Below are 12,213 nucleotides of genomic sequence, written 5' to 3' on the forward strand. Positions count from 1 at the left end.
GGCTGCCTATCCTACAACCAACCTGCCAAGGGGATCCAGAAAAGATAGGGGGGAGGCTCGGGGATGGGGTGGTGGGGGGCGGAGGGAGAAAGAGTGTACGTGGAGGGAGAGATGGAGAGAAGTAGAGAGAATACAGGAGTGTGCTGCCTCTGCGTTTTTGAGGCCGGGCACAGTAGCGCACTAAGAACCCCAGTTCATTTAAATGGGGACCCAAGGGCAGTATGTTTTCGGCAGAGTCCTCAGCGGGCCCCTGATGGTTTTATTAATAGTGTGAATACTCACACACAAAAATCAACAGGGACATTGTAGTCTGCCGCCCTTGGAGTGGTGGCAGAGGGTTTTAAATGGCCCATGTGGTTGCCAAGCTACATATGCTTTCCTATCAGCCAAGTGTAGACGGCGTACATAAGGCTGGGATTTTATGGGAGACCTTTTAAAGTGCTTAGAACACAGTGACCTTCCCCTTTAAAAGTTCCCTCCCAGGTGCTTAGGACAATTATGGTTTCTGGATTTAAAGGAAATTTGCCAGTGGACAAGATTTTCAGCGATCAGCTACAAATCAGCCTTTCGTACATTGTTAAAGTTGATGGGAGACTCAGGGAAATGACTTTGCCGCGAGCAGCACCGCAGATGAGCGAGATGCAAGGCTTCGGCTCTCACAGTGGATTAAATCTGTCCTGTTCTGACGTGATTGACGACACTAATCACCCATGTCATATTCACCCATTTCGTAGAGTCCTATTAAAAAAACTGCTGTTTTTAAAATGCAGTAAAATTGCAGTCACTGCAAACAGTTTAACCATTGTTTTACTGCAGTTTGACTACTGCACTTTGACTGCAATCTTTTTTAGTGAGGGTCCTTTCGTTGTTGTGGTTTAAGAGTTCATTCATTTCTCTCTGACACTGGTGCTGATGAATCAGTCTCTTCATATGTTCCCGTAGTCCCTTGTTTTATTTTTCCTTGTTAACAACAGTATAATAGGTGCCTCTCTGTATAAAATGTGATCTGCTGTCCCTGAAAACCCTGGTATCACTGTTGATACCAGTGCCTCGACAACATGCCTCTAGACCAAAGACCAAACTCTGATGTTCAACTGTAGTTGCAGGTCCCCAAACCTGAGCAGAGTTCAGATGCCTGGCCTCTCTGTGAGGCAGATCAGATCTTTCTCCTCAGCCAGAGTCTTGTAATGCTGTTAGTGTCACAGCACTAGTGTTAGCCTAGCAACAGTATTGCATGTTATGTTGCGGAGACCACAGTTCTAGGGTAGCGTAGTCAAACCTAGTAGTGATGGTAAGTTCAGCTCTTTACTGACTAGCGTCTTTTCAACTCATTCAGTAAAGATAATAAATCTTTCGAGTAATTTTGTTCATTTGTGTCAGTAACGCTCAGAGCACCCCCTACTGACAAAATATAAATTGCTCATCATTCAAATGAGCGATTAAATTGAACTACACAGTCTATTTTTCTCTGCGCCATCAGGGAAAGTTGTTGGTCGATGCACTGAGATGAGCTAGGGGACTGCGTATGAATACGGTCAGTGGCGAATGAACCAAACAGTCCTTTAAATCAATGATACATTTAATACATCATCCGTTCAAATAACCTCTCTGTATGTTTTCTTATAAATGTGTGTATTATACCAATCTAAAATCAATTATCTGTGTTAATTATTGCAACCTGCATCCAATTATCAGTTCTAAACAAATTATTTATAATACTGCCTAGCTTGATCTATTTTTATCTTTGAACAAGTCACTAAATAGGAGTCATTACTCACAAATCATAAAAGAGTTGTTCAAAAAGAACGAATCGTTTGTGAACTGCGCATCACTCTAGCCTAGTGATTCTGTGAAGGCCACAGCACTAGTGTTAGTCTAAGTATAGCATGGCCTAGTGTAGCAGGTTGTTTTGTGAATGCCACACTGAAGCTTGCTCAGCCTAAAGGCAGATGTTTTGAAGGCCACAGCACTAGCATTAGCCTCGCAAAAGTGTGGTGTATATATGTGCATGTCAGACGGATGTGACTGGCCTCACACTGTGCCTATGCAGACACACACACACACACACACACACAAACACAAAAAAAACTATTGTGCAGTGTCAACATGTACATGATGCTAATGAAGTTCCTTCCTGTATCTAATCACCATTTAACACAGAGACACACCGTACACACCACTCTCTCAGTGCCCTCAGCTTTGCTGCAGTCCCCACCAGCCCAGATTTTGACACGTCTCTGAATTGCCTGCTTTTCCACTCCATCATATTTGTTCATACTGCGAGGGGCCACCACCACCCCCACTAATGGACGTTACCAGTCAGGTGTGTCCAGTCGCCGCGAGAGGATATACACTCTTCACCTTATGTCCCAATGGGAGGAAGTAAATATCCAGACGTCAGCCGCAGGTCATCGGTTAATGTCAGTGTAGCTTTGGGAAATAAGCAGGAAGTAACCATATGGGCAGGAAGTTAGGGTTTCCAGGGCGGGGAGCTGAGCGGCACAGAGGCAATGACATTGGATTTATGAAAAGCAGGTGGAGGTTATACTTATCATGATTGCACAGATGCCAGGCCTAAACATGGTATTTTACATTTTCCGTTTCATTATCCAGTCCTTAGTATACTTTACCGGTCAGTAAGTGCATTTCATACTATTGATGTGAAGCAAAGTGAATTGGAACTGTTTCATTTGACTTTCATTTCAGTCAGTGCTGATACTTTCATTTCAGTCCGTGGTGAAACTTTCATTTCATTCAGTGGTGATGTTACTTCCTGTATTGCCATATTGATGCCTTTCCTTTCCTGAATGGCCTATCTGTCGCCGACGCCTGAGAGTGAGATGAGATGAGGATCAGAGCAGTCAGCTCTCCCCCCATGTGATCCAGAGAACCAGAGACAGGCACATGATCGATCGCTCCGAAGGGGCACCACAGCTGTTTAGGTATTCTGTGCAATGCGGCAGTCAACGCTCCTGTCTGCGCCCATCCGGCTCCAGAAACACATACACGCACATGCGGGCGCCTGCACACATGCACACACACGCACGCACACACACACAATAAATCATGACAAGCCTCTGTTGCAAGAGAGGTAGTTTGAGGGATAGTTTATGAAAACGACACCCTTGTTTTGCAGTCTCTGTGTAGTGTTAACCAAAAAGCCACACTGTAAAGAAAACATCGTATTTTGAAATGTCGCTAAAGCTGTAAAACACAGTGAAGTGAATACCCAACAGAGATACATTGTAATTTACGGTGTGACCTGGAGCATTTGGAGAGTCAAAAGCTGGGCAGATAAAAAAAAAGATTTAATCCTCAATGCTGTGTGAGCCTAGCCGATTAGGTCTTTCTCATGTAATGCATTAAAACAGCTTATCCTTGACACCCGTTTCTGAATGCAACGTGAGCTCAGCAAAATACCGCACACGTACCATTCTGGCAGGTGAGGCAATGTCATGCACGCCACACTCATTTCGTGACGGATGTCAGCAGAAAATCCAATTGATTAGGTTAAAATGCAATAGTACTTGGTTCTTTTTGTTGTTGATTGGTCTTTGAACCAAAGTGTCGCTGTGAACGATGGAATTGGAGCATGATTCTGGCAACACCAGCCATCAGGGGTTCAATTCCCATAGGGGACCAGTAGGAAAAAATACCAAAATATCCCTACTCTGTAGTGGCACTGTATAAGAGTGTCTGCTAAATGACAAAAATGTCAAATGTAATGTTTGCTCGATCAACTCAATGAGCCGTGTTTTCTGGATTTATTCTGGGAATAAAAGAGCAGCGTGACATTACTCGACGACAACTTCAGTAACCACATGGACACAGACAAATCGAGTTTCAGGACAGGCTGATTAGGATGCTTGTTTGATTCATTTATCTTCCTTTGTTCTAGAATCTTCCGAGCAGCATCCCATATAGCTAAAATGGCTGCACCGTTCAAAGTGGGCTTCAATTGTTCAATAGATGCTTTATAAATAACGGAAACTGCATCAGGAAGGGGACATGCCCTGGGAGATTAAACCAAACGGAAACAAGCTAAAGCACCAGCCCTTTTCCTCTGCTCCTATGTCTCACACTCCTTTTCAATCCTCCCTGGCTCTCTGCGTTCACTATTCCTCAGCAAAACCTTGCTGTCTCTCAGGCTCTCAGCTGAATGCTTCTCAATGCCTTTATTCCAACTAAACTGAAACTGTCGCCGCTTCCCGACGACCGCAGGCAACAGCCACGCTTTTCTGTGTAATATCTATGCAAATCTTCACGTGAATGCGATTACATCCAGAGAATCCCGTCTGACTGCCAAGAAATCCAGTTTTCACGGATTCGTTTATCTTATCAAGTGAGTGTAACTTCGCCGTACCCATTACCCACAGACCAAACAGATGCCAGAGAACCAGAGTTCACGGGACAGCCCTGGAAAGCATCCCTACACTCTACCTCCCAAAATGCAACCGGGGCCAGAAGACAGTCCCCCTAACCCCATATGTTGGCCAAACTACAAATCCCATCATTCTTATCAGAACAATAGGCCTGGGCAGTCAAAGATCCCTCCATATCCTTCCACCCAACCCCAGCCAAGGTTTGTTCGGTGCCAAGATACAGCAGAGACAGCCCACGGAATTAAACATCCCTTGCTGTATTAAGGCAAGTCCCAAATCACTTGGTAAGTCGTAAAAGCCGTTCTGAAACTGTCAGTCATACTTGAGTAATCCATGTTAATTTCTCCTATCCCTCCCACACTCCCCTGGCTAATAACCGGCCTGTCTGACGTCCAATTTTCTCCCGGCAATAGATTTAACTTAATGCTTAGTGGAGCTGAGCAGGTTGGAATTTTGAACCGCTGGTTTCCATAGAAGTGTCAAACCGTCTAGGAGATGTTCACAAGCCCATGTTAGATTTCTTTGCGTTGTGGGACATGAGGTATGTTTTTTTTAAAAATATGTATATATACACAAAACTCTATTGAAATTTTGCCGAAAAGCTGATCTTCATTGATTTATTTATGTTAATTCATCATTGTCTTTTGTTAATTACTGCTCCATTTCCATGTTCCTGATTTGTGACGATTGCATTATTTCACAGGAACACTATCACAACTTTCTGATATGCGCAGATAAGAATCATCCTCTGTGCTCCTTTAAGTATGTGGAAATGCACTTTGGAGAAAGATATTGCATCCTAATTGAAGCTATTCCCATAGGGTAAGCCTCCCTTTGGCTCAGCCTGTCTGCCTGTCTCCTCAATAGATGAGGGACACACAGGAAGTTATTAAAATCCCCAGTAAATCACATAGATTCTCTGCAACGGATACATTTCCCCCCGACGTGCACTTTCTCATTAGACTCTTATCGCGCCCACAGACAATAATCTGGATTTGTCACGCTGTGTTTGTTTTGCCACTGACTATATCAATCACCGGCACCTCGTTCACAGCCGACGGTGAGGAAAAATATGAGTCTCTTTCTCTCTCTCCTTCTCTCTCTCTCCTCTCCGAGCAGACTGTCGCGCAGCAATGAAATGTATTGAGCGACTGCACTCCGGCAATAATAATAATAACCACTTTGGTTATCTTCAAAGTTTGTTTAGAGGAGAGCTTCTTTAGCTCTGAGGGGTTTTATGCGTGCAGGGCAATGATTGACTGTGCTGCTCTCCACTCATCCTAGTCTACTGCGGAAGAGAGAGAGACGGACAAAGTTAAAGGTAAATCACAATTCTCCGGGACCACCTGTAAATAGAATGTACGCACACACACTTTAAGTCGCTTTGGATTAAAGGCTCAAATGACTTAGGATATTAATAAAGAGAGACACATGAAGAGAAAGTAAGAAAACGTGGGAGGGAGACAGTGTGGAGTCGTTCCTGACTGCGAAAGTTTCGGGGCCTTTTCCTCTGCCTGTGGAGATCAAACAGTGACCTTGCCTGTGAGACGGTCCCCTGAACTTGACCCAGCCAGTCTCCAGATTGATCTGACTCCTCGGTTTCTCTCTCATCCTCTTGTCCTCTTATCTGCCCTCCCCTCCTCGCATTACAAACATTCCTTCGGCTCATTCCTCCCTACATAGCTTATTCTTGGATGCAGTTCAATGCGCACAATATTAATTGGAGCCAAAAGCTTACGTTTTTCGGATACATGTCGAAGGCATATTTTTTCCATGTTAGAAAGCATAATGTTTACATATTTGGCAGTATTTCCATTTAGGTTGATCCTGGAACAATGCCACTTAGGACATACAATATATTGAGTAGTTTGAACCCATGGATCTGCGATTGTGGTTGTTTTGATACATAACCAGTTACAGTTGTAAACCCCTGTCTTCCAAACTGAAGATTAAGCTTGCTGAGGATAACATTGGCCATAGGAATCTGTGGTATGTACAGTATTCTTGAGATGTGCATTCTGTGGCTCGCTAGTTTACTCCCATCAGCCTCCCACAAGCCATCTATTCTGTCAGGTCAGGGAGTATGATGAAAAGAATTTGGCAAACAAATTTGGAAATGTTACAAGTTCTGGTAGTGGTAGCCCCTCAACACTACAGCAACTTCACTTGTAGAATGTTATTTGAACAGACATAATCAAACTATTATGCAGTTAAAGTAACAAGTCAAATGTATTAACCTAAGAGTCATTTAAGGACTATATTGACATTTCAGTTCTTTGACGTATTCTAATAGGATAATCTCGGTTTGAAGGATGTTTTGGGGAAGTACTGTGGATAGACTGCTCTGGAAAAAATTAATTTTTCTTAAATCAGCATGTATGGCAGCCCTTCCATTCCAGTGTCTGTTAAGTTCCAACACAGGCTTTCTTCATTTTACTTAATGAGGTACTAATTAGGTGATTACCTGAACCACATCTATTTTAATGAGAAAAAGTATAAAAACTACTGCTGTGGTCATCACTATCCTCTTGCAATTGGACCAGCTGGATGGCAAAAACAGTGGTAGTAGTACCTCAAAGGTAATTTGAATACAAAAATAATTATTCAGCATGACAAGAGTTGAAAAGAAAAGCTTTGAGTGAGGAAAAGAAGGGTTCAATTCTGGCTTCACTGGCAGAGGGATACAGTGAGCGTCAGGTTGCTTACATCCTGAACATTTCAAAGACGGCAGTTCATAAGAACAAGGTCAAGCAACAGACATTGGGGACAACAAAGTTACAGACTGTCAGAGGGCGAAAACGACTGTCCACTAAACGAGATGACCGTCAATTCATTTGAATGTCACTCAACAACTGTAGGATGACATCAAGTGACCTACAAAAAGAATGGCAAACAGCAGCTGGGGTGAAGTGCACGGCGAGGACGGTTCAAAACACGCTCCTAGGGGCAGGGCTGAAGTCGTGCAAAACTCCAAACACGCCCTTCATCAATGAGAAGCAAAGAAGAGGCAGGCTGAAGTTCGCAAAAGACCATAAGGATTGGACCGTTGAGGAATGGAGTAAGGTCATCTTCTCTGACGAGTGAATCAAGCCAAGTACAAGGTTATCCTGGAAGAACACCTGCTTCCTTCTGCTCTGACAGTGTTCCCCAACTCTGAGAATTGCCTTTTTCCAGCAGGACAATGATCCATGCCACACAGCCAGGTCTATCAAGGAGTGACAGACTGGTGGAGAGCATGCCAAGACACATGAATGCTGTGATTAAAAATCTGGGTTATTCCACCAAATATTGATATTGTTGTTGAAAACTGAATATGAATTTGAAAACAATGCACAGTTTTTGGGTTATTTTGACCAGTTGTTATTTCCTACAAAAAAATACTCTAAATGACAGTATTTCTATTGGGAATTTGGGAGTAATGTTGTCAGTAGTTTATGAATCAAAACTTTTTATTTTACTCAAGCACATACCTACGAATAGTAAAACCAGAGTGATAATTTTGCAGTGGTCTCTTAATTTTTTCCAGAGGTGTATATAGCTAGGCAGACACAGCTTGCTCCGTGCTGACCTCTGGGTTGCTTGTTTGTTTCTGCCTGTTTGTCCCACACCCTGTGTGGTGAGAATACTGGCCATCTGTTCTAGCTCCAAACCAAACATTTTTGTCCCCGCTGGTTGCCCTCCGTTTGTCCCAGGACACCTATGACGGGGAGATAAATCGGACTGTTCCCCGAAATAGAGCTGGTATTCCATTAGAACCGGACACGAGTGTGTGGGAACACGCTGAGGTCACGCTTATTTTAGGAAATGCCACTGGACCAGGCACGCTCAAAGACAGACACACATACTGGACCTTAGATGGATATTCATCCTGACCAAACCGTTGTCGTCCTCTATTTCCCATTCCCCCGTTTTGCACGGCAGTATTTTTCCTCTTAAACAGTTTTTTTACACGACTATTTGCAAATCAATTTCCAGCTATGTTTATGGGTATACTTTTATGAAGAGCCTCCTGGCTGGTATTTATGGGATGAAGGACACTGGAAACACATGTGTCTGACCTCATCTTATTTCTCAATTTCTTTCTCTGTCTCTCTGTCTGTCTGTCTTTCTCTCTTTGTCTGTCTGCCTGTCTGGCTTTTTCTCCTCCTTCTGTATCTGTCTGTCTTTCTCTCTGTCATTTTTATTGTACTAACTTGTCTCTAAGTTCACTCTTTGTCTTGAACACATACACACACCTACACACACAAACACAGTGTAGTATATTTTGCTCTATATCTCTATAATTGTGCACGCAGACACACACACACACACACACACACACACACTGTAGCACCAAGAGAGACCATTAGGAGTTACATTTCTTTGATAACCTCCAGCCTACACCTGAGGTTGTGTCCCAGAGAGCAGCTCGTCGGTGGATTGGAGCTGGACAGTAATTGCTAGAACCAGAACCCCATTCAGTGCTCCGGCGCTCCATATCGGGCGGAAAATATGAAGCAGCGGTATCTGGGGACCACCGCTGACGCTCCGCTTCCTCTGACTCTACCCCGGCAGTAGGACGGCGGTGGATCTCACACCCCACCAGGCACACTGGTAGTGGGCGTCAGACAACAACACTAACAGCCCATGGAGGCAGGCCCTACAGTCAAACAATACAGTACTGAACTGCGAATCAGAACCAGGCCACTTAGAGACTCGCGGTGGCTAACATGCTCTTTTTAGCGGGTTATCAGATGGATTCGAAAGGGGAGCCATTGTAACTATTGTTTTCTTTACAACAATTTGGCTCGCAGCGCTGGCTTATCAGTACATGTGGCTAATTGCCTATACACTGTCCTATTCATACACTAGCTCCCGTTGAAGTGTGGAAATTGTGGTTGTGGCAGAAACAGCAGCTGTTCAGTTGTAGCGGTGCAGCATATTACTGATAAGAGGGATGTGGTTATGATAACAACGGCAGCTCATATTATATCGAAGAGCAGTCTGTACACATTTATCAATTACCTTAAGCAAGTCCTATCAGTTGTTCTGCCCCTGACACGATCTTGACCCAGATGTACCCCAAAAAAAATTTCAGGATATAATTTTTTTTGGAATGAATGCTCAGGATGTAGAGTGTATCCAATTTCAGGCTGAAAAGTAAGTGGCCCTGGATTTGAAGGCTTATACTGCACATTTCTATATACAGCACTAAATGGTGGAATTTTTTAAAACCCAGGCTATCACCACTATCGAATCTGAAGCTTTTCCAAAGGTCTGGGTTAATTGAGCTGTGGTGGTACTCACGAAGCATTATGGTTTTACGTGGCGGAAATGAGGTCCTATAGAAATGTATAAGATTCTCTTTTAAATGTTTTTTTATGATTATTTGAAAATCCTTTTTGGCAGTGTTTTTACAAAACACATTGGATCTCAAAAGTATTCACTGGCCTGGGATGTCCAGATTTAATTGTTTTACAACATGAATTTAAAACTGAGTTTTTGCCACTGATCAAGTGAACAATTTAATTTGTAAAATATTCTCAATTAATAAAAAATATACAAAAGAAAGTAATTGATTGCAAGTATTCACCCCTTTTGCTATGACACACCTGAATGAGCTGTGGGGCAACCAAGTCTTTATAATCAAGTAATTAGTTGAATGGAGTCCACCTGTGTGCAATCAAGGTTCACATAATTTCAGGTGAAACACATTAGTCCCGGGCGGTCCCACCGTTTGTATTATTCCTAACAATATTTTATCAGGAATAAAAGGGACATTCAAATCCGGAATAAGGTCCATATAAAGCACGTATCAGGGGTAGGATATAAAAATATTCAAGGCTTTAAATGTCCACCGCAGCACTGTAAAGTCCATTATAAAGAAATGGAGAGAATATGGCCGTGAGTTTAGAACAGGCCTTCCTGAAAGTGTATCCAGGTGAGATGGACATTTTTCAGGGAGGCCTCCAGGATGCCTATGGCAACTCTAAAGGGGTTACAGTCTTCCACAGCTGACCTGGGACACACTGCTTACTGCAACACTAGCCCAGGTGCTTCACAAAAGTGATATTTATGGGAGAGTGGGAAAAAAACACACAAATCACATCAAATCTTGGCTGGAGTTTGCCAGAAGGCAAAGAGTCTGAGACAAAGTGGAAGAAGACTTTACAGTCTGATGAGATCATATGTTTGGTGCAAACTAATGATCCTGAGTACACCATCCCTACTGTGAAGCATGGTGGTGGCAGCGTCATACTATCAGGATGCTTCTCTGGATAAGGCAAAATAGGTTGTGAAAATAGAGGGCAAAATGGATGCAGCAAAGTACAATGAAATCCTGGAAGAAAACCTGCTGAAGTCTGAAAAAGAGAAAATGTATCTTCCCGCAATACAAAGTCAAAGCCTGCACCTTAATCCAATTGAGAATATGTGGAAAGAGTTTAAAATTGCTCCTCAGTAAAAGTTCCTATACAACTTGACAGAGCTTGAGCAATTTTTCAAACAAGAATGGGCAAAAATTGTGTCCAGATGCGCAAAGCTGGTAGAGACTCTAAATAAACTCACATCTGTAATTGCTGCCAAAAGTGCCTCCACCATAGATTATAGATTAAAGAGGGTGAAATAATATGCAATCAATTATTTTCTGTTTTGCATTTGTAAGTAATTTAGAACATCATGTTGATGTTTTTTGTATTGAAAAAAATTTAGCCAAAATTAATTAAATACATTTTTTCCCTCAAAAAACCATGGGAAAGAGTGAACACCTTTGAAAGCTAATGTAAATAGTTTCTCAGGATCATAGGTTTCTTTTAGCCTTTTTTAGCTCTATTAAGTCAATAAATTAAAAAAGATATATTCATAAAGCAAATATTCCCACATAAAATGCAGAAAAGAGCTAACATTTGTCAAATTATTAAAACTGTTCATAACAATTACATTTACAAAATATAATAGTAAAACAATAATAAACAATAGTTTTACTGCAAGACTGTATGCTATACAAATTCAGAAAGTATTAAGAACCCTTCACTTTGTCCACATTTTGTTTCAGCATTATTTTAAAATTCATTACATTTATTTATTCATCAATCTAGACACAATACCCCATAATGATGAAGCAAAAACAGTGTTTTTAATAGAATTTTTGCAAATAATAGAAAACTGAAATATGACACTCAAAACTGAGCTCAGATTAATCCTGTTTTCAATTTATTTCTCTACAAATGTATTGGACTCCATCTGCAGTAAATTCTATTGATTGGAAATGATTAAGAAAGGCACACACCAGTTTATCAAGTTTGGAACCGCCAACACTCTACCTAGAGCTGACCACCCGGGCAAACTGAGCAATCCGGGGAGAACAGCCTTGGTCAGGTTCACTCACCAGGATCCTGATGGTCACTCTGACAGAGATGGGAGAAACTTCTGGATCTCTGCAGGCATTCCACTAATCAGGCCTTGATGGTGAAGTGCCCAGACGGAAGCCACTCATTAGTAAAAGCCACATGATGAAGAAAAGCATGAATTTATTCAATTTTAGAATAAGGCTGTAATGTAACAAAATGTGGAGAAAGTGAAGGGGTCTGAATACTTTCCTAATGCACCGTATGTGCCAAAGCTGTGACAAGCCACCCTGTTTCACCATCTTAAAACCACAGCAGCCTCTGATTAGTTAAGGGCCGCACAAAGTCTTCACTTTGGGGTTTGGCAGCAAAATATCCTTTTGGAAATGAGATAGTCTCCTAGATCTGCATAGAACCGACGGCTCATCCACAAATGTGTTTTGTGATGCGTTCTTTCAAACTGGGTGCTCGCACGGAATCCCTATGTTACCTTTTCATTACCCACT

At 42.3% G+C, this 12,213-nt stretch overlaps 1 protein-coding gene across 3 annotated transcripts in view; it reads left to right on the top strand.

Moving 5' to 3' along the window:
• LOC105012781 (RNA-binding motif, single-stranded-interacting protein 3) overlaps nt 1-12,213 on the top strand; it is a 287,542-nt gene that overhangs the window by 225,479 nt on the left and 49,850 nt on the right. The window lies entirely within an intron of this gene.

The sequence above is a fragment of the Esox lucius genome, chromosome 10 (assembly GCF_011004845.1).
Source record: "Esox lucius isolate fEsoLuc1 chromosome 10, fEsoLuc1.pri, whole genome shotgun sequence".
NCBI lineage: Eukaryota > Metazoa > Chordata > Actinopteri > Esociformes > Esocidae > Esox > Esox lucius.